The sequence below is a fragment of the Ursus maritimus genome, unplaced genomic scaffold, assembly GCF_017311325.1.
Source record: "Ursus maritimus isolate PB19 unplaced genomic scaffold, ASM1731132v1 scaffold_29, whole genome shotgun sequence".
Classification (NCBI taxonomy): domain Eukaryota; kingdom Metazoa; phylum Chordata; class Mammalia; order Carnivora; family Ursidae; genus Ursus; species Ursus maritimus.
In genome coordinates this window covers 32,295,672-32,320,156 of record NW_024425452.1, presented here as the reverse complement: position 1 = coordinate 32,320,156, position 24,485 = coordinate 32,295,672, and positions in this window count along the sequence as shown.

The window sequence follows — 24,485 nt, the reverse complement described above, 5'->3', positions numbered from 1 at the left end:
CTACTAGTTTAAGAATGTCCCCAGTGAGGAAGAGGCTACAAAAGGGCTCATCATTTAAAGAAATTAAGTTAGCACAAAGTTGATTGTTGAATGTACTTTTTGGGGGGAGGATAGCCATCCACATTTAGGGGGCTGCAAAAGAAGCCAGCCCAAGTGTCTAGAAAAGCATCAGAATGATACATTTCTGACGACAGCAGTATGACCCAAATGTAGTTAGCGGCTCTCGGCTCTTTCTTAGCTTAATTCACCTGCAATATATTCTTAATAGTTAAGGGGCCTACCATGGTGGTGATTCTTGGCGGTATAGAGCAGGGATAGGGAGCCTCAAGTGAATCAGATTCTTGGAAGTCTCATGTTGATTCAGATATGTCCTCTTTTGGAGATGGGGTGGCTGTCATTAAGCTTTGTTTGTTTGTTTGTTTGTTTTTAGGTTGAAATTCATTTTTTTTATTTTAATGTTTTTTTATTATGTTAGTCACCATACAGTACATACCTGGTTTCCGATGTAAAGCTTGATTCTTCATTACTTGCGTATAACACCCAGTGCACCATGCAACACGTGCCCTCCTCACTACCCATCACCAGTCCATCCCATTCCCCCACTCCCCTCCCCTCTGAAGCCCTCAGTTTGTTTCTCAGAGTAAACCTTGTTTAAATTACATGAATTATATCATCATTCTGCTTAGGAAGGGGATTACATATTTTAAAAAAGGCACTTTAATTAAACTACTTAGCGAGTAGGAGCAGACTTGTGTACAATACCTGGTCACTAAACTACCTTTAAAGAGTGTGAATTATTCTTCAAAATGAGTTATGGATACAGATTTAGGGGCAGAGAGTAATTGCTGTGCTAAGCAGAAGGGAATGGGTTGGCAGCCTTTGTGAGGCAATGAAGAGAACCATAATTGGTGTCAAGGGGAGAGCAAAACTAGAGAGAACTGGAGGGTTAGCAGAGAGTAATTTTTGAAATGATTTTCAAGAATTTACTGAGTTTCCCCTATAAAATCTTAAGTAAATTTTTCATTGTTCATTAATATTTTCATGCAAATGGGAAAAATGTTGAGGGATTACAAGCACTTAATTTCTCTGGACTCATTTTCTCATTTTAAAAATCAGGTTCATGGTTCTAATCACCCAGTGGAGATAACTAACCCTTAACCTCTCTCCAAAGGAAAGTTTGTCTATCCTATAATTCTATTGGGACTTAGAGCCAGTGGGAAAAACGTTGCAACTGAAAGGCTTGAACTGGCAATGGGAGAAAGGAGTTCTTCCTTTCTGTAAAAAATTACTTTGATGGGATAAAAATAATCATTCTGCCCTATTACAACCATAATTATTCCTTAGTATATTTTCCCAGTATGCTGTTTTCACTTTATACAATTATAACTCTAATGTATAAATGATATCGTGTCTTCCTTTTTCAATTTCCATGTACAGTACTTATGATAGTAACTATATTTACATGTATCTCTGTCTCTGTGATTTATCATCTATTTATCTAATTATCAGTCTATCAGTGTTTTTTCTATTATCTATCAATAATCTCTGAGTTTAGCTTTCGAGCTCTCTAGAAATTTATTTATCTGAGGTCCACCTCTTCATTCTTATTTAATGACCTTTTAACTGCTTTAGTTCTGATATAGTTTGGTCTAAAGACGATGTTAATAAATATATTTACTTTGCATGGCCTTTAAAACTATCAGTTAAAAATACTTTATATAAATGTGGAAGATCTTCCAAAAGGTGCCCACTTGCTACTCTATTGTTGAATATAAAGTTGTTTTAATGAATAATGAACAATCTTCACTATTTTAAATAACATTGTAATGTACAATTTTATAAGACAACTTTGTTTATCTTTTGGATTATTTCGTTGGGAGAGATTGATAAAGATGAGATAATTGCTGTAAATTTTTAAATGAATCTTTATAATACACAGTGCCGAATTAAGAAAAGCAAAAAGTATTCGTGTTTTTATTGAACCAAATCAAAGACATTACTTATCTGTACTCCAGTTTTTCTTCTAAAAGTTTCTCAGTGTGTTTTTTTACAGCTGAAGGAATTTTCAGTCATAAAGAACAGTTTTGTTGTTCATTTTCTCTCCTTGCTTTCCCCACCAATACCCAGAAATGCATGGAATGTGAAGATTTATTCCAAACTAAGTACTCCAAATCTTATTTGGTCAATAAAGGTGTAAGTGAAATGACAGTTTTCTATTTAACTGAATAGCCAAACTCTGATGGGATAATACCTAACCCTGATAATGCTTGACTGGCTGCCCCACTGGATGAAAGAATAACATCATCTGCAAATATAACTGATTTTCTTTATTAAAAAGAAAAAAGGAGTTGCAAAACTGATTCTCCTTGCTAGTTGGAGCCTTCTTCCCTTGCCTCTTTCTGGGACTCAGGTGTCACCTTAGAGGAAGGAAGATTCATAATGCCCAAAGGGGCAAGCAGGACTGGCAGAGGGGATTGACTCAGGGGAGTATAAGTTACATCTCAAACATCTAAAGGACCAGTCAGAGTTTAATCATACTTGTCCTTTTTCCTTCAAGCTACTGAATAAACATGATTATTTCATTGCATGAAAGAGGAGTCGCAATATTAAAATTATTGGTTTTGAGGATATAAAAATTTCTTTTGGATGTAGTCTACTCTTTGGAAAAGAAAAAAATAGCACTTTCACTTTTTTGTTTGCTAAACAGAACAATACAGAATGAAACAAATACTCCCCCTCCCAATTACTATCCCTAAACAGAATATACTCATGTACATAAGAATTATTTTCTTTGTACTAAGAAATATCCATGTTGTAAATCTGGGCTCATTGCTGTTTTATAATACCTATTTTATAATCAGAAAAGTAGTTTTGAAACTAAATATTAATACTTAAAATTCACTCAAAATCCATCATATATAAGGCACTTTAAGCAATATAAAATTAGTCATATTGATGAAAATGGATTATCATTTCAAGAGTACATTTTAGAATGATGTTAAATAATAATGCTAAAAGGAGGTAGATGGTATATATGAGTATCAGTATATTAAATTATATTAAATTATACAGTATATTTAAATATATTGTATTAAAGCATATTTACAAAACTGGAATAGAATGTTTTAATAGTTCATCAACTTGTGATACAGAATACATTGTCTTCTGGAATTCTTTTGGAATTGCAGGTAACTACAATTGCTTCTTCAAGTGATTTTGATTAATATTCTTAAAAAAATAAGGTTGCTCTCACTCATGGAACTTGGATAAACATGGTATTTGATTCTTAGCCTGTGGAATATGTGTCAGGAACCCTGCCAAGCGTATTGCAAATTTAGCTCTAGGCTCTACAGAAAGAAGACGGTAATTGGTGGCAAGAAGATATACTGCCTCCCTAATCTGCCACTGAATTTTTACATCCTGAACAAAATATTTCTGTGTGTGTGTGTGTGTGTGTGTGTGTGTGTGTGTGTGTGTCAGGGAATATAATCCTTACTCATCTCATGGTCAGGTTAGAGATAGTTGCTTAGTTGCAAAAATCCTGATGTGATTAACCATTTAGAAGATTAATATTGCCTTTTCCTTCAGTTTATTCTCCATTTTACTATGTGGATAATTCCTTGAAAAATTCACACTTTTGAGACTAGTTAGACCTATGCTATGCTGTCCAATATATTCTGATATAGTAGCCACCAGGCTATTTATATTTAAATTTAAATGAATTAAAATTAAATAAAATTGAAAATTCCATTGCTTAGTCCCACTAGACACATTTCAAGTGCTATCAATAGCTACAAATGGTCAGTGACTACTGCATCAGACAGTGCAGCTCTGGGGTGATAGGATATTTTCATCATGGCGGAGAGCTCTGTTGGACAGTGCTGAGCAACACTAAATATCTTTATAAAATATCCCCTTTTAATTAGAATCCTATATCTCGCTTGACTTCTCAAATAACAAAGAGTTAAATAACATGGTAAGCAAATAAAATAGTGAATAATAAATTAAAATGAATGTTTATTTGAAAGCATGAAATTACATTTGTTTAATGTGGCATATGTGGGTTCATAGTAAAATGAAGACAACTTTTATATGGATTAGTAAAGCAATGCCAAAAGGAAACTTGATGATGTTTATAGGCTGGGCCCAGGGGCAGCATTTTGTAGGTACAGCTAACACACAGCTCACAGGAACAGCACAATTTCAAGAAGACCTCTAAGTTATTTGTCCAGTGCATTTCTTTCTGCCAGCTTAAAATTGTAATTTTTTTCTGCTTCATTTCTTCAAACGATATTGCAGATCTAGAAAGGAAAATAAAGTTCTCCACTTGAATATGATATTTTATCCAGTTTTTTGGAATTAGGTGTTAACTAATCATAGTTTGTGTATTACAGAGAGACACTATCAAACAATGAGCTATTGAGACTTTACCTGGATGACCTCTTTTGAATTTCAGAGGGTATACAGAACATATTTTTAAAAAAGAACGTCAATTTCAATTAAGAATAACAGGTCATAATATGTTTTGAATATTACTTCACAGCAAAAAAAATCAATATAATTATGAAAGAAAATATAAATATTTTGGTAGAAAACATAAGAATATCTTTGTGAGTTGGGATAGGCCAAAATTTCTAACTATAAAGGGAAAAAATTGGTAAATAATATTAAATTGAAATTAAGGACTTCTGTTCATCAAGGCATCAGGAAGAGAGTGAGAAGGCAAGATACAGAATGGGAAAAGGTTTTGTAATATATACAATAGACAAATGATTTATAACCAAAATATGTAACTCTTGCAAGTTAATAAGAAAAAGGCAGAAACACCAATAGAAAAATGGGTGAAAGTTATAAACTTGAATTTCAAAAAGAGGATGTCCAATATAAGTTACCTATATGTGAAAAGTTGTTTCAGCTTTATTAATCATCAGGAAATGCAGATTAAAACTATAATATGATCTTACGACATAACCATCAAAATGGCAATAAAGAGAAACACTGAAAATACCAATAGTCAGACCCTACTGGCTGGAGTGTAATTTGATCAAACCAGGTTGGAAAACTATTTGGTGTTAAAACTGATCATATGCACAGCCTATCACTAGCAGTTCCACTTCTAGACTTATACGCAACAGAACTGTATACACATGTGCACCCAAAGGTATGCACCAAAAGGCATGCACAAATAATGTTCATAGCAGCATTATTCACAAGCACACCAAACTGGAAGCAACCCAAGTGCTCATCAAAAAGTAAAATGGATTTATCCTGATCTATTTCTGCAGAGGAATACTGTATAGTGGTATGACAGAACTACAAATGTGCAACAACATAGAAATGTTTCATAAATATAATATTAAGTAAAAGAAACAAGACACATTAAGGTGCATAATTTATGAGTTCATTTATAAAATTCAGAACTCATGTAAACTTATCTATTAGTGAAATCAGGATGGTGGTTACTCTTGAAGGAATAGTGATTAAGAAGGGAGTTTGGTTACATGGTGTGTTCACTTTGTATATACTTACAATGTGTACTTTTCTCTCTGGGTGTAATTTTTCCATACATTCAATTCAAAAAAATATCTATGTTAAAAAATGAATAACAGGTAATCAATTTATGACTTGTTACAGAGAAGATATGCATTTGGACCAAGGCCTTTGACAAAGTTCCTGTGCCACTAAGAATATCCAAAAAAGATACAGGTGGAAGGCCTAATTATTAATATTTACTTTTCTGTTGTGAGAGGATCTATAGAAAATAAGAACACCTCACATAAATATGTAGGAGAAAAAGGTTCTTGGCGCTTTAGAAGACAATAAAGGAAAGCCTAATTGATTATATCCAGGACCCCTCAGAAGGACTTTTGTTTTCTGAGCCCTACCAGAGGCTCATGGAAAGTCATCTGGTTGCCTCAGTTCCAGGACAAGGCAGTCTGACGTCACTGAAATCAACAGCATGAGCAGGAGGAGAAAGAAGAGTCTGACTTGTTAAAGAAATGTTTTCTGTTATCACATATGGACCTCAATAACCTCTGAAGTCTGTCAGAATTATGGCCTGAGAAAGCGTTGGTGCATCTGCTTACTCATGATACATCAGTCAGTTCAGAAAACTCAGAGTGGTGGTACAAAATGTAGTCAGATCACCATGGGCCCCTTTCCAGTGAAATGTCAAGCTACATGTCCCTGAGCATTTTACACGTATACATGTATGTACATGCATACATTCAGTTTACTAATTTATTCAAAAGATGATTAATGGCGGTATACATTGTGCAAGTCATTTATAGAGAAAGCAAAATGGAACTTAATGCTGCTGCTGGAAATTAACTCTATTTTGAATTCTCTTGGGATAAATGTCATGCTTCCAATATTCTTCTTCTCTGGTGCCAAAAATCTGCAAGTGAAAAATTGTATGCTCAATTAAGCCCAGAAAACCAGACTAGAGCTCCCAGACTGCACTCCTTACAGTTTGTATACTTTATGCCAAGACAAGTTAAGTTCATTACCTTCTAGGACATTTCTAAGTATTAATATACACAGGAGAAAACAAACAGTGCTAATATTCTCTGAAATTAGCTGGAGGGCATTTATAATAGGAAATCTTCCTAAAAGATATTAGAAAGGAAATTTTTAAAGGAGAATTTTATTTTGAAACAGTAAGTTGCAAAAGTGTTTAAGAAGAATCACTAAAATGTTATGAGGAAAATATTTGAAATAGTTCCAAATATAGGAACAGAGTACTTCTTATTACTTTGCCAAAAGAAAGATTGCTTTGTTGTTGTTTGAAGACTTGACTCGTTAAAATCTACTTATATAGGTGATGTATTTGTTGGGTGAGAAGCTCCCAACCTTTGGAGAAAGAAATGTGATAATTCTTTGAATGCATCTGTCCATGAGGTAGGGGTCCATGAAGAAGAAATTTAAGCCTAGAGAACACATTTCATCTGTGAATACTGAGAAGGAACCCCACCAAGCCCGCATTTAATCTACATTCACCGAAAACACTTGTGCCTTTTACGCTCTGCTTATTCATGCCACTGGATTAACTGAGTACATAAGCTGCTGCTTTCAGCTCTGGTTCTCCTGTTTTCTGCCGGTAAAGGTCATACTGACTCATACACGAAACCTTTTGTTTATATCTCAGAGGTAGCTGACCCCATTGCACCTGCTTTTGAATATCTGGCAAGAGACAGGCTTGCAAATGAATATGGGTCTTTCAAGAAGTTGCTTATTTTAAAATGAAATTAGCATTTCCATAGGTGCCAAACCACTGGTAGAGAAGAATGGAGACCTCTGTGTAAGTGAAAACAGGTATATTGTGGGATTGTGGCAGTATCTGCATGTTCACCTTACCCAATGAATGTGCCTCTAAACGATTGCTCTATGGATAAATGAAGAAATGAACAAAATCGTTTCCTTTGCCCCTTTTTACCTACTTGCCAACATTTTATCTTGTTTATAGAGGCCTATCCTATGACTATGTCAAGAAGGAAATATGACTGAAACACATCTTTTTTTTCACAAGACTACCTGCCCTTCCCCAAATATCAACTATATGTATCATGTGGACTAAAATCCTTACTATCACAGTGATTGATATTCGACCATTAAAATGATCTTCTTTCAGACTAAACTAAGTGCTTAAACCTTTCAAAGGACATGCGAGGAGCCAAAAGTAATAAACCTGGAGGGTACTGAGGATTAAATGTGGTGTGAGGGAAATCAATTATTGCAATACCAAGAGGTTAGATTTCTCTCTGTGACCTGGTGGAGAACCAGTGGAGGCTTGGGACAGGGGAACACCATGGGCAGATGTGTGTCTTAGAAATAAGTTCTAGTGGTCATGTGTAGATTGATTTAGGAGAGAATCTAGAGATAGGAGGTTTGGTTTAGAGGTCAAAAGGTGTTAATACAGCAAAAGATAATCCTAGACTATTAGCCATCAGGATAGTGATTGCCGCTTTGGGGTTAGTGACTGGAAGAGAGCACAAGGGGAGTTCCAGAGTATTGGTGAGAGTCTGCTTCTTGATCTTGGTGCTGGATATTTGCAAAAATGCAAAAATGCACTGAGCTGTATATTTTGTGCATCTTTCTACATATATGTTACAGTTCAATAAAAAGTGTAAAAGAAAGATAATGATGCCTGAATTAACTCAGGGGGAGTGAATAAGAAGAAGTAGTTTCTAGAGATAGACACAAAGATTTGCACAATGACTGGAAGAAGAGAACAAAGGAGAGAATAAAAGATGACTTTGCGATATTTAGCCTTAGAAATGGAAGATAGTTATTCTCTCAATAGAATTAGAAAGCTCAGGAGTAGGAACTTCCTTTCTGAGGGGAAATGATGAGTCTCATATTGGATATTTGAGATGCCAGTGAGATACTGAGGTGGGACTATGCAATAAGCAAATATGAATACTATTGGGAGCTCTGATGAGAATTAAAAATAGGAGCTTATTGGAAGTTATACAGACAGGAAAATAAAAAAGAAGCAAATGGTTGACATAGTAGAAATATAGACGATCCCTAAGAAAGTAAGGGAAGAAGATAATTGAATACTAAAGCTGAAAAAATTTTTTATATATTTTAAAATTTTGCCTTAAGTCAGCTTAGTCTATAACATAGTTTTGGCATAAAATGTGTAAGATTCTGTTTTAATTTTATGTGGTAAGATTTTGTCTATTTATGTATTTTCCAAATGGACTTCAATGAAAATACATATTTTTGCAATTATATAGGAAAGTTATACACTGAAATAAATATTTCATGACAAAAAAACTGAAGGTAGCAGAGTTGTTTAGATAATATCTGGGAACACAGTAACTCCTCTGGTTTTATGATTGTACTTTTTTGTTTGTTTATAGAATTCTATATTTTTAAACATTTATTTTAAAAATTTTCTTCAAAAATGCCTAACCAAGAGGTTGGTGATCTTTGAACATGCCAGATTAACCTTACCGTTTGTACCTTCTTCATACTCATTTTATCAATTTGTATACTTTTATGTAATGGAAAAATAGATATATCCTTAGTGTGTATTTTGTAGAGTATAAATACTAAAAAAGTATTATTACAGAAAATGATTTAATTGGAAATTTTAAGGTTTTTTGTTTTTCTTTTTTTTTTAAAGTAGGCTCCACATACAACATGGAGCTTGAGCTCACAACTCTGAGATCAAGAGCTGCATGCTCTACTGACTAAGCCAGCCAAGCGCCTCTAAGAGTATAAGTTTTATTTAAAAATTTTGGTGTTGGTCTTCTATTTTTGGATTTAGTCCCGTTCAAAATGGTTTAATCAGTTCATTAATTGAAAGAGGTCTTATAGAGGATTAATACAAAAGTCATGAGAGGAAAATGCATTCTAAAAATATATTCTGAATAACCCTAAACTGTTCTAAAAGGTTTCCATTATCAATATGAATTTTCTAGAAATCCTTGCTGTTGTGCAATATGTATAAATCTTCTCTGTGGACACTATAAATTAAATCTTCTAATCATGATTTCTTTTGGACTGATATAGATGCTGTGCTGACCCCATTTGAAACCATGTGACACTTATGCTGACAAGAGTTTGCTCTAGCTGTCACATGCTAAAGACCAGTGACAAGGACCTACCTGGACAGAGAGTGTCCCTGAGCCACAACATCTGCCATCCCCATTAAATAACCAGGATAGGAGGGCTGGTTTTCCCTAGCAGTTTAGTCCTAGTAGGGAAGGCTGCTGGTTCATAGGATTTGGTATGTTTGAGGTATGGAGAATATTTTCTTTGAGAGTGCAAGGTAGCTCATGAGATTTGTAATAAAAAGATTTGTTTGGCTTATAGGTTTCTGGAGAGCAAGATTTCTTTTATATTCCTCAATGTCACCTAATACAACATTCTGTGTGTTTCATGAAAGACATGCTCACTGACTATCATAAAGGGAAAGGTAATTGATATTTTCAGCATTTCATTTATTTATGGAAGATATCCTTATATCTTTAATTCATAATTATATACATTTTACCTTTAAATACATGCATTTTACCTTTAAACTAGGGAACTACAAAATTTTATCAGATGTATCGAAAATAGTAACAATCAATCTAGGATCAATCCATATGATGGCTATAAAAGACAAATTGAAGTTTTTCCTTTTTATTAGGTAAAATAATTTTTATATTCTTATAAGGATAAGATGATAATATGGCATTTCTTTCATGGTTAGTCCCTTTCAATACCTAATACTCTACTAAGGTACTTAAATATATCACCAATATGAAATGTCCAGTGCACGATTTCCACATAAGAATAGAATATCCTACTTTCATTCCCCATCTATTCCCATACTTGTCCCTATTTTTCTAAAACCCTTCAGTACAATGAACATATTCATTACCGCCCCTCTTTGTTTCTGAGGCAATGGACTTTTCTCTCTGCAATGATGATTCAAGATGTTGGAGGGAACAAGGCCAGGACTGTCACTAGCCTTGCCTTTCAAAATATTCCAATCACATATTAATCCTTTTCCAAATAGATTCCGGACAAATCCATTTTGACCAAGACCCAGAATAATGAAGCCAAATCTAGAATCATCCATTTTGGCTAAGGTCACATCACTGGCAAATACATTTTTCAAAATTTCGTTTTGTAAGGAATTAAATCCAATTCCTTTCCACATGGGAAAAAGCCAATAACGAAAGCTGATGATTGTACAAGTGAGACCAAAGAGCCACAGGACATATTTATTTTGGAAAGAAAGTTAAAAGACTAAGAAGTTAAGCCATAAAACATTTTACACCAGTTTAGATTAAACCAACAGTTTAAAAGATAAATATTTTGCATTTTTTATGCAGATGTCCAAGATAAAAATAGCCCTTGTGCTAAGAAAGCTTAAGATTACCATAGAAAAGCCTCCATAAATGAGGTATATGCGAAATGGGAAGCAGGTCATTTAATAGGTTTTTTTTAAAAGTGTTTTACAAAAATAATTAATTCTCAAAATAATATATATATATATGTCAAGGAGACCTTGCAGAGCGGGGGCCAAGGAAATAAATACCCTGACCTTGCTTTACTCTCTCCCTCTGATCTCATTCTGAGGCTCTGTCTTGGATGAGCTGAAATCTAACTGGAATCCAGAGGGCACCATGGGGGTTAGGGAAGTGGTGACGGAATAGGGAGGAAAAGCATGTTGACATCGTTCATTGCAGAGCCGTATCCAAGTAGTGAGCAGGTGGAGGTTGGAGAGTGGACCTTGAGGAGGGAATTAGACGTCTGGGCCAGACCACTAGCCAATGATCAGATGAAACTAAAAGATCCTGCTTCCTACCCTCAGAGATCCACTTTCCACTTCAAAGGCTAAGAAATTTTTCCTTTCCTCTTGTTCCTTACTTAAACTGGCTTATTTCTACTTATTCTCATGGTTTAATTCATAAAAATAACCCTTTATGAATTTGAAGATAATAATGATTTCTCCTAGCCTTATTTTTTGTAACTTGAGCTTAAGTTATACCGAGAACAACTCTTACCTTTCTCTCTGACTGCCCTCTGGACCCTCTTTTAAAAATTATCTCCATCTTTTAAGAATATTGTTTGGTATTGACATACTTGAATCGTTCTTGTGTTTACACACACAGATGTGTGTGTGTGTGTGTGTGTGTGTGTGTACACGTGCATGCACATTATTCAAATTCTAACGTATAATACACGTAAATGTATTTTCTTATTGAGGCCATTTTGAATTGTAATTCTACTATTAACAGTATGATCTAGTTTAGCAACAGTTGTAAATTTGAGAGCATATTCCCCATTCATTCTCTGGGTTATCAAATAGATATATTGAGAAAGGTCAGCCTAAGGGATGCCTCTCATGAGCCTTTAGGTGATAAGTATATAATATTTAACTCTTTCTTAGGTGTGATCTCGAAGCTAGACATTGACTGCACAAAGATTAGAATGGTCAAGTTTATCCCATCCTAGTTGGAGATGAAAATGTCTTTAGGGCTGAGACAAAAGTATGTTTCTTGAAATAACACTTACCATTTCTCATTACTTACTCATTCTTGGCTACCTACTTTGTGACTACCAAAGAGTGAAAGAAAAGAGTTTTGATATGATTTTCCCTTCATAATGTTAGTATTATTTAATGGAATTCTCTAGAATGGACCCAGTCCTAGACAACATTTATCAACACTTTGGTTAAAGTACACATTGAACTCTTATCTATTCTCACGTGACTCAGAAGTTATATAATAGATACTTTAGGGCCCCCTTGAATCCTTTTCACCAGCTCTGTCTCCCAGCTCTTCTGTGTGTTGTTGCTAACTGCTTGTACCTGTGATCTTCAAAGGCTTTCTTTTGGACACTGGAGGCTTCTTGCACATAAGGAGAGCCAGAAGGCTGGGTAATGTAATAGAATACAACCATTATATAGCTCAAGCATGTTTAAGTAAGTTGATGTGATGTTTTCTGTGTAATAGAGGTGAAGAGTCTGTGTTCTGGTGCATGATAGTCTCATTTTATTTAGGATTGATGACAAACAGGTTTTAGGGCAGGAAACAAAAAATATTATTCATTTTAAGCAAAAAATGATTTAAATACAGTGAGTTATAATGGTAATTGTTGGAAGGGCTAGTAAGCAGATGCTAGGCTGGTGTCCCAAGAATGACTCACAGAATACCACAAGATTCACCTGCTGGGGAAAAGATGGAGAATCAGAGGTCACCACTGAAGAGAATGAGTTCAAGAACATGCCCCTAGAGCTGCAATCTTAGGATCAGGAAGGAACAGTTGCTACAACTGCCTGAACACTGTATGTGGAACACACCTGTCTCTGTGACAAATGTCTCAGCATCCGTGAGGTTGGTGATTGGATGCTAGAATCTCTATAAATATTCCTGGCAGCAGAAAACAGCCAAAAGCAGTATAAAGATAAGATGGCCCTCATCTCATTTGTGCATTCCAAATATCTCATGATTACTTCTGACTGGTAGACCAAAATCCTAGCTGCCAAAAAGTCTGAGAAGTAGAGGTTTAAGATTTCCAGTAATTGTAGTACTAGACAACATACTTGAAGGAGGTTGGAATAATTGCTGAGTGCTAATCTGGGCCGTTGTGTTACATAACTCCAAGGAGCATTATTCGCCATGCAAATAGTGGCCTGGCACTGTCAACTGATTATATTGCTTACACTACCAAGTAAAGATTGTCTAGAACCAAGTGTTTAATTTCAAGCATCCCATTTTAAAATACACATGAGAAAAGAGTATATGTCCATGGTAGCCATTAAAATGGTAAAACATCTTTAAAGTACATGAAAGAAAGGAAGGAATGGAAATGGGAGGTAGTATAACAATCTATAAACATCTGAGGAAGCAAGTACAGACTTGTTAGGAGATTCAGTTTATGGCAGAAGACAGATCAATAAGGATAAGTTAACAAGGAAGCAGGATTCAGGCTGGGTTTTTCATTTTAAATTTTATCTAATATTCCTTTCAAATCTAAGATTCTATAATCCTTCTAGATATTTACAGATAGATCTAGGTTCCTTAGTACTTTTTGGAAGATTCAGAGTAAAGTATGATTTTAACAGCTCCTTCATTTTCATTATTTTTTAACATGAATTCTACATTTTTTAAAAACAAGGAGGATATGTAACCTTTTCATTTGTTTTACTACCTCTGTTATTTTTATTTCATTCAAAAATTGACTTTTCCTTGTATGTACTTAAATAATGGCTTTATATCCCACAAAATTTCAAGAGAAACATGCTCTGAAATTTAAAGGCATGATTTATTAATATTTTTGTGTTTTTTTTGAAAATACTTAATTGTTAAGAAACAAATATTATAGGCAAATTTGGAAAAAAGAAGTGAGGGCATAGATTAGTAGTTTGGGCAATTTTGAATAAAAAATGAATTTTAACAGGAAAAAATGCAAAATATATTAATAATTTGAAAAATAATAATCCAAAACTCAAGTATTTTATGGGCAGAAGAAACCTAGACTACTAAATTGCCAAAGAGACATAGATGAAACCAGAGAGTAAATGATTTTGCCATATGTGGTGTCAATAAATTAAGACTGATGTAACTTTGGCCTGTTAAGAAGGGATCCTCATGGACCAGGGTGGAGATGGTTTTCAGTTTCAGCAGTGCAGTAGTCAGCTTTGGCCAACTGAATGCTAGAGATAAATGACAGAGAAGTGTGGAGATTTAAGGAAACTCTTAGGTAAAGATAATTAAGAGACCTGAATATGTATACACAGGAATGACAGAGAAATTATACGCTAAGTCTAAGAAAGTAATGTTTTAAAGGATATAGACAAATACCACAAATAAAGTACCTAAAATTAAAATCCATTTCATGTAACTAATCAATCTGGGAAACTGCAATGGAATATATATAAAAGAACACTTTATATGAGACCTCTTGGATTGAACAATAACTAAAAAATAATCCCCACCCTTTTAGGAAGAAATAAGAAAAGAAATATTCATTCCAAGTCAGTAATTGCTTAAGTCAGCAACAAATTACAAATCTCATACTTTCCAATGTACATTATTTGCTAACAGAAGAAAAGTATATAAATCATATCTTGACAACATGTATGCAAAATGGAACAAAATTTAAATCAAAACAATTAGCACTTAGGCAAAGGTGTTATTTAAATACAGCAGCTCTCATTTGGGCTATATATGCAATGTAAATAAAAGAAATAATTTTTTTTCTTGAAAATCAAGGATACTTTACTTTTCATAGTATATTTTAGTTCTGTTTCCTTAATTGACAGCATTCATACACCTTACCATAAATTGGGCAAAGGTTTTCCTAAGTACTAAAACAATTTTTACATATTAAGCTGAGCCTGCTTGTCCACTTATCGTGTGACCCTGAAAGTAATTAGCTTAACTACTTACCCTTAGGCTGTGTCCCTTCTTGATGGTAAAATATTAGAAAAACGGTGAATGATTTGATCAGTCAACCAATTTGTTTTCCTGTACAACAGTTGCTCAAATAGACAACACTGATGGGCACAGGTGAGAGAACAAGAGAGGTTTGCAGATCCCCATCAGGCCAAAGATTATCAGCTTGTCGGTGTGACTTTGGGAGATGAGACTTTCCTTGTGGGGAAAGCAGAGGAGACCTGCTGTGGGTGAGGTTAGCTAGTGCACTGCAAGATCAATAACCACGTGAATAGATACCCCTGTACCCATTACCTACTATGTACCAAGCACTGTATTCATTTATATATACTCAACATTTATCCTCAACAATTTTGTCAGCCTTCTGAGGTAGATAATATTATTATATCATCTCCATTATACAATGAATGAAATTGAGATGCAGAGAGGCTAAACAATTTGCACTGGACAAACACAATATTCAAACCCAGACTCTTAACCATCAGTTAAGCTCTACTGCCTCTATTATTTGGCATGAGAAAGAGATCAACTAATATTATTACTTTATTATTCTGAATATAAAAAAATGTGCTTACACTTAAAATGGAAAAAGGAATTAGCATTAAGCTATTTTTCCCTGTTTGCGCATCTCTTCTGGACCTTAATGTTTAACAAGCGATGCATTCTTTCAGTTTTCAATTGATATGATCAGAAGGTCTTTCATATCAATGAATTGATACGAGGAGACATAAAATGAAATGGGGTTAGTGGCTCTTCCTCCTTATTTCAAGATGTGGCTGGAGCAGAAAATTGCAGGGAGCCCATCATTTTCCTTCTGGCAGAGCCATATTTGTCATTCTGGTTCATCTGAGTTCATCTGGTAATATCAGTGGAAGAAATAGTTTGATCAATCAAAAAACCCTCTTTGGGGAAAAAACAAAAACAAAAACACCTCTTTGGTGGTTTAACCAGGTCCTTACCAGACTTTGGTTTTACTGATTTGACCACTTTATTGAAAATTAAAAAAAATGTAAATGTATTTATTTTTATGGCATCCATATATATAATATATATAAATATATAAAATATATATAAATATTTTATTTATTTGAGAGTGAGAGAGAGAGAGAGTGAGAGAGAGAGGGCACGAGCAGGGGGGAGGGGTAGAGGGAGAGGCAGACTCCCCACTGATCACAGAGCTTGATGTGGGGCTCAATCCCAGGCCCTGGGATCATGACCTGAGCTGAAGGCAGATGCTTAACTGACTGAGACACCTAGGTGCCTGTATATTATATAAATGTCATGTAGACCCAACTGGCATAAGAGAATATAGTTTGTAATAATAGCAAGTCTTAGAGTTCTTTACTGTTCCAAGTGCTAGGAGAGGTACCATGGCAAAAAATAAATTCATTTTAATGTTTGACTCTATGCTCTTGCAGACATTAAAAAGGGATAGTTTTTTATACATTGGGTTAAAAATGATTTTCTAGTAAATTCTGAAATTTTAAAAATACCTACTATATCTTCACAAACCATGATGGCAACTACGTTAATTGTTCACCATAATCTTGCTGGAATTTATTACATCAGTGCTCTCTACAATGTTAAGTGTGAAGTTTCCAATTATCTAAATACCTTAGCCAGAAATGATGGCTGTTAAAGTTGTTTTTGTCAGAACTTTTGTATGTTTCTGTTTCTAGCATATTCTGTAAAAAAGTAAGTAATAGTACGTGAGGCAACTGATTTGTAATGTAACCCATATCCCATTTGGAGCAATACTTTTTAATTCTGGAAGCATACCAGAATCCCCCAGAGAGACTGTAAAATGTAAGAATTCTTGGGCTCCAACTCGAGAGATTCTGATTTAATTTATTTGGAGTACAGTGCTAGTTATCAGAATTTTTTAGAAAGCGCTTCAGGTGAAGATTGGAAATAATGGTTTAGAGTTGTTCTTCACTTCACAAGACTTTGAGATGTCTATTTTCAAACATTTTTGAAAAGAATGATGACTTCTCTGAACCATTAATAAGGTATTATGGTCAAACTTGTAAGCAATGATTGAATTTATGTTTTCTTCTTAAAAAAGAATTTTCCAACCAAGAAAATGTACACTAATAAGATGAAAGGGAAAAAAAAGCATACTGGAAGTTTATTTACATAGTTAATTGAATTCTGTATAGCATACCTCAACTGAGGCAGAGGACACATAAGAACCAGAAGGCATTATGTTGGCTTTGATTGTATTAAATCTACAATTTAATGAAAAACTAGAGGAAAAGGCCAGGGTAGATCATTTGAGGAAGGAAGGAAGGGAGATGAATGGAGTGTTATTCTCATGATTAAGAGTATTTCACCTCACTTGCTCTTAGTCTTGATTATTTCCTAGGCTGAATCATTTGCTTTCTTTCTCCTATTGTTTTCTTTTTCTCTTGCCCATTCCTTATCATTCTCTAAAACATGAAAAGACTCTTTTATTATCAACCTAGATTTTTAGAGATCATGACCAAAAATTTCATATCAGAGCAGTTGGATGAATGGATCCAAGTCTTCTGAAATATTTTTCCATGTGGATCTTGAAGTCCTTTATACCTGTGTCATAGCTATGAGCTCACTGAATTCTGTTTCATTTTCTCTTCTGTCGATGCCCTTTAGCCAAAGAAGAAGACACTTGTTGTTGAGCAAGTAGGGTTTATTATTCATTGAAGTGAGAAAGAATATGGGGAACCATGTGGTCTCTCAGTGTAGTGGATGGAGCAGTGGCCCCCACAATGATACGTTCATATCCTAATTCCCAGAACCTGTAAATGTTAATTTTATTTGGAAAGTGTCCTTGCAGATGGAATTAAATTAAGGCTCCTGAGATGAAGAGATCCTGGATTATCTGGGTAGGCACTAAATCCCATGACAGATGTCCTTATATGAGACAGAGGAGTGAATGATGTGACCATGGAGGCAAAGATTGGAATAATGGCACCACAAGGCTACGAACTAAGGAATGCCAACAGCTGTCAGAAAGTGGAGAAGATAAGGAAGGGAATCTCCACTAGAGCCTCCAGAGGGAGTACAACCCTACTGACTCCTTGATTTCAGATTTCTGGCCTCTAGAATGTAAGAGAATAAATTTCTGTTGCTTTATGCTACTTGGTTTGTGATGATTTGTTATGGTAGCCACAGAACATTAATACACTCAGTGGAAGGGTGTTAGAAAAAAACTACTATAGGATTTGGGCTTTGGTTGGGGATTTTGGGAAGGGACGAAAGAAGCAAGCCTAGATGAAATGCTTAGGGATGATAGGATGTGAGGAAGGCGGTGTATATTAGATAAATAGGAATGATAGAAATGTCAGAAAGCATGGTTAATTATACGATTGGGTACCCCTATAGAAAAGGAAAACTAGGACAAGGATAAAACTGAAATTTGTAAAGTAACAGTCATTCATTTTGGCCAAGAGAAGAGGTGTTTGGTATTTTGTGGGTGCCATGATGAACTTCTTTTTGTCTTTGCTTAGGTAAAATTATGAAATAGCCTTACCTTTTCTCATTTTACTATGGCTTCAGAGTAAACTTTTCTGAGGTTGGTATTCTGTGGGTTTGTTTATGTCCAATAGGAAAATAACATGGACTATGTGTGTCAGGAAAATGTCAGAATATCAGTGGTTGCTCTATTATTCTATCTTGATTTCTTCAATATGAGACCCCTTTTATCTCTTCCTGCTAAAGAAGTCAGCCAGTCCTTGGTTAGGAGGTAAGTTCATGCAGAACTAGCATTTCATTGAAACACTTCAGCATTGTTATTGCTATTGTTATTTTGTTTTGTTTCCTATTTGGAGGAGAGAAGAGCCATATTTTATAAAATAGTAATAATATTTTGTAGTTCAAAGTGAGCTCCAGTACTATTTATTTTTTATTTATCCATCTATCCATCCATCCATCCATCCATCCATCCATTCATTTATTTTCTAATTTATTTATTTTCTTAAAGTCCCTTCACACTGAGTTTGTGTTCCTAGGAGTAAATCCTTCCTTGGGGTTTTGATTTTCTGATCAGATTAGCATTGTTCTTTAGTGAAGTTGTTTTTTACCATTATTACCTGCTTGTCCAATGCATTGCTTGGTCTGCCTGTCTGTCTTGAATGTTGTTTGTCTATAAAAGTGAAAGTCTATAAGAAGAGGATGGGACTGTAATTCTCTTCAAAAGCCAACCTAGGGGTTGACAGGTTTGGAAGATTTCTTTTCAGCATCCTTTGGGCAAATTTGGTCCCAGGTCACCATTTCAAAACCTTGTAAGGACTCTTTCTTCAGTCTCATTTTTGTGTTCCTAAGAATTGCTTTTGTTTTAGTTTCATTTTCCCCGAATCAGGGGTTTTATGGTCCCTGATGGATGACAATTGGTCTTTGGCCAGACAGGTTCCAGTGACTAAAGTTCACATAAGTACAAGTCTCACCAACACTTTGCTGTTTTCATGGGGTCTTTTCAATCTGGAACTGTGCTTCTTCCAGATCAAACACCTGATTTCTTTATGATTCTCACTGTAATGCTAACTCTTATGCGTGCTTTTCTCTCACAATTTTACCAAAGACAATTAGGAGTTATGGTGCTCACCCTGGGGAACTTTTGATATAGACCAACTGTTCATTTGAGAGCAGCTTAGACAAAGAAGAAACAAAATTGTGACTGTCCAGTGGTATACTTTTTTAAATTGGTGTAAGGAGGCTTCTCAACACAATTTTAACTAAAAAAAATTGCCTCCCTAGAGATTCTTTAGCCAAAGCTGATGCTAAATGTGAGAAACATAACTCCTCTTGTGGAACCATTCCAATGCTTCCCCTCTATATCTGACTCTTCTGCTTATAGCCTTTACTTTAACCTCAGAATCTTTTTCAAGAGTTTTAGAGTTGATGACCCAAAATTTCTTGTCAGAATAGTTGGATGAGTGGATTGATTTTTTTCTGTAATATTCTTCCACTTGGACATTGAGGTCCTGTTTGATTTTCTCTTTGTGGGAACACAATAATCTTGAGTGGTTGTGTTGACTATATTTTGACCAATGGGAAATAGTGAAAGTGATATATGCCATTTCTAGGCATGGCTATAAAATCCCCTGCATAATCATCCCACACTCACTTTCCCTTTCCTTGGCAACCTTGCCTAGTCACATGTTTAATATGGTAATGTCACAACATGGAAGAAGCCGAGATCCTGAGTCATCATTTAGAAGGAGAGCTATTAGACCATAGTGTAAGAAATACATTATTACTGTGTTAAAGCACAGAGATTGGGGGTTGATTGTTTCAGCAGCCAGTGTTATTATTCCTCACTGATTCAGTGCCCAAAGAGTAATAACTCCCTGGCCCCATTTTTTTTTTTTGGCCTGGATAGAAAATAAATATGAAGATAGAAAAAGATATTTAAGAAAATAGAGCATTGTTTAGAGAAATAAAACAGTTTTCTAGATATCTAATCGGATATTTCACCTGAGAAATTTTAAATTTAAAGTATATGTTGATTCAGTTTTGTTAAGTAGATGAAAATTACATAAATTAGTATTTAAGTATGAGTAAAGGAAACTTTTGGAAAAAAGGGCTAATTTGGCTTCCTAAGATTTTTTTAAGTGGCCTCAATCATTTAACAGACATTTATTTGATACCTACTATGTGACATGCACTTTCCAGAGTGCTGGGGATGATACATCAGTGTCAGCAAGACATAGACTGATTGTATTCTAATGGGAGAAGGAAAACCAGTAAACAAAATAAACATAATTACAGTATTTATATTTTAGGAGGTGATAAGAATTAGGAAAAAATTAAATCAGAGAAGGGGCTGAGAGGACTAGTTGAAATTTGCACTTTTAGATAGGGTGGTGAAGGTAGCACTCACTTAAGGAGGCAGTTGGTGAGCAAAGACTTAAAAGAGGGGAGGGAGCAAGCCCCAGGAGAGCTAGCATTCCAGAAAGACAGACCAGGCAAGGGTCCTGAGAAGGGAGTATACCACACCAAGTAGAAGAACAGTAGAAGGGTGCTGTGGCTGGAATGGGGCAAAGAAGGGAGGAGCTATAGGAAGGGAGGTCAGATGAACAATGGAGCTCTGATCCTGACCAAACCTGTAGACCATTATACAATATTAGGTTTTACTTTGATGGGTCAGAAAGCCCCGGGAGGGTTTTTAGCATGTGGCATCATCTATTTTTCATTTTAATACAATCACTCTGACTGCTGGGTTGAGATTAAATGTAGAGTGGGCAAGAAGGAAGAGGAGATACTTGTTAGGAGATTATAACTATAATCTGGATGAGAAATGGTGGTGGCTTGGGCTAGCAGTGAGGGTGGTCAGAAGTGGCTAAATCCTGGATATATTCTATCAGGACATCTACCGAGATTTGCTTTTGGGCTGGATGTGATATATGAAAAAAGGAGAACAATCAAGAATGACTCCAAATGGAAGGATGGATTTGCCATTAACTTAGAAGGGGAAGACTATGGGATAATAGATTTTGGAGACTAAGAACAGGATTTCAGCTTTGGTTTTGCTAGGTTTGAGATATCCTTTAGGTATCCCATATTAAAGAGAGCACTCCCAAGGTAGCTTTACTAATACAATATCTTCAACAGTTTTGCTGCTTATTGTGTTATTCTTTCTTTCAAAGAGATTGTGATCTTCTTGCAAACAGGGGTGATGTTTTAGATTCATTCTGTATCTTCCACATTGTCAAGTAAAATTGTGAAGCCCGAAGTTTCTCTGTAAGTCTGTTGATTTATTATGTGAAGAATCAGTTGAATGTATAATAAATCAGACATATGAATTCTGTTTCATATAGACTGTCTTTCAAAATCCAGTTTAGTATTGTTCATGTGTTACCAGGCTCATGTACCTTGTTATTCAAAGAACATAGGAAAAAAAAAAAAAAGAGGTTTGGCAGATAGAAGAGAAAAGCTCTCCAACAATTAAATCCTGCACTGACAATGTTACCAGAAGTGATTCCTGTACAATACACACATTTACAGGAAGAATCTAATTTGTATTTAGTCTGCATTTCAGCTCATTCACAGTGAGAACTCATGTCCTAGGAGCTATAGCTATAGCCAGGAAATGGGCCCGCAGTGCAGGGACTGAGCCCAGTTAGGTGGGACGCTGACAGGACCGGGCATGTGAGAGCAGTCTCTTCTACATCTTGCGACATTGATGATGGGATTTTACTATGAAGCCAAGAGTTCAAAACCAAATTAAGATGAAATGAAATAACTGAAGTAAATGGTGATTTCTTAAAAAGCTGCTCATATGTGTTCTAGGAGGAAGGGGTTTATTTTCTTGTTGCTGTTGTTATCTTTGAATACAGTATTCAGCAAAGTAACATGATTCAGAAATAACATAATCTGTGACCTTGTGAACCTAAATGTAAATACTACCAGTGGATGCCAAATTACACTCCTTTCTAATTGCCTATCTCTCTGATATTAATTCCCTGACACATTGGCTCCTTAGTATGTACTAATGGACTTGAATTAGCTTGGTACCAAAGTAAGGAAAAAAATGTAGGGCAGTGGGACTGACTTTTCACCTGTCCATGGATCAGGATAACAGACAAAGACCACTTAGGGAAACTTAAAAACAAAAAAACAAAACAAAACAAAAAAACGATACTAAGGAAAGATTCTACTTATGAAAATTTGGAAAACAAAACACATATGGTATCATTAAACTCAAAATATAGCTAATTTTAGCTAGAAAATGCCAGTTATGTTCAAATCTAGCATTTCATGGTTAGCCCATTAATTCAATTCCAGGCATTAGGTTTATGCTGAGAACACAGTTGAAATCAAGGTCATGATTTGGTCATAGATATACTAAGATATTCCCCATGTTGATATATGTCTCTCCAAACATAGCATATGACTAAGGACTGATATAAAAGTATATGCTCATTCTTTCCTTCTTTAATAACATTATGGAAAGTTCTCACACATTTGGATAGAATGAAATTTTCCCCCACTTTGTATATTATTCCCTTAGTTGTACAGTTTGATTTATTTAAAGATTAGTTGGCTTTGCCAGTTTAGGATTAATTATAAAATGGTAATTAATAGCAAGCATTTTGTTGTTGCTTAGCTTTCTGTTTTCTAGGAGGAAAGATTAATACACGGCATGACTGTTTCAAACTGGAATGAATTCATATAGGGCCCTGGGTTTGTAAGTGGGGGCAGGGTGGGGCCAATCAGAGGACACAATTCTACATTTTCTGATACTCTGAAATCTATAGCCAGTTATATTCTAAGGCAGAACCTCCCCGAGAAATTAATGTTAACAGAGCTACGTTTTTCTGCTATCTTCCGCTGAATTTTGTTGTCTTTGTGCTAATAAAATAAAGGTTGGGGAAAGGGTAGAAGTCCTGTAAAAGCAATTACAATCAAAATGAGTCATAGTGCTAAAAGGCAAGTTGCTTGTCTACTTTTACAGTACATACGTCATTCCAATGATTCTTAACTAATTAACAATCTCACCACGGTCTTTTCTTACCGTCACAAATCTATTAGACTTATGTAAGAGAATATTTTGATTTTGAATTTATATATATGTGAGCTGCTAAGAAGAGGACAGAATTTTTTTTCAAGAAACTTCACATTATAGTATCATTTTTTTTAATGGAACTTGAAATATCTCTATAATGTGCTTGCATAGAATTGTGTCCAGTTGTATCTGACAATTCCTGCAGATGCAGAACTGTGCCTGTTTTCTTGGCTGAGGTCAAATATATTTGCTTTTTGTGGTCTATATTCCAGTTATTAAGACCAACCAAACTTCCTAAAAAGAAGACTTTTTTCAGAAGACAAATGTCCCATTAGCTAATAAATGTTATATCTTATCTTTCCCTATTGGCTTAGCAATAAACAAGCAAGGAATATACGGGTTTTCAACATAAATCCTTCACTGAAGCAATTATTATTTTGAGCTAATCATATTAGAAATGCAGCTATTAGTATATTAGAAATGCTTCAAAAGAGCAAATCACTATTAGGAATGCAAAATAAACAAAAGTAAATCACTCCTGACAAGTGTAATTATTTATAATTCTCCTAAATCTACCCCCCCATTATTAGCCAAACTTAGATGAAAACTCTTAAGCATTTGTTTGATATCAGTTGAGATCCTGTTAGTAGCTATTTGTCAGAGAGGGAAGATGTCTCCCTTTCCATTGGAACTCATGAGATCTAGACCCAGATGACTTTAATCCAGTGGGTCTACTCCTTCATCTGCATAGGAAAGTTAACCTCACATTTTGACTACAGTGCCCATCTAGTCCCTGAAATTTAAAGGCACAGGTTCTAGATCTCAGTTACTGTGGTAGGAAATCATACTGGTCCAGGTGCCTAGTTTCTACAGAAACAGGGTGAAGAGAATCTACGCTCCTGCAAAATAGTACTTCTCGGAGAGAGTCTGTTAGGTTTGGAGTAACTGTTTTGATCTGCTGAACAGAGTGAGTGGTACCATACCATGGAGATGCCTGATTGAAGCTAGTGCTGTTGTTTTCCCAGGAGTCTTGACCGAGCTTCCTTTCTCTGCTACCTTCTGCTGGATTTTGTTGCCTTCATGCATGAATTGTT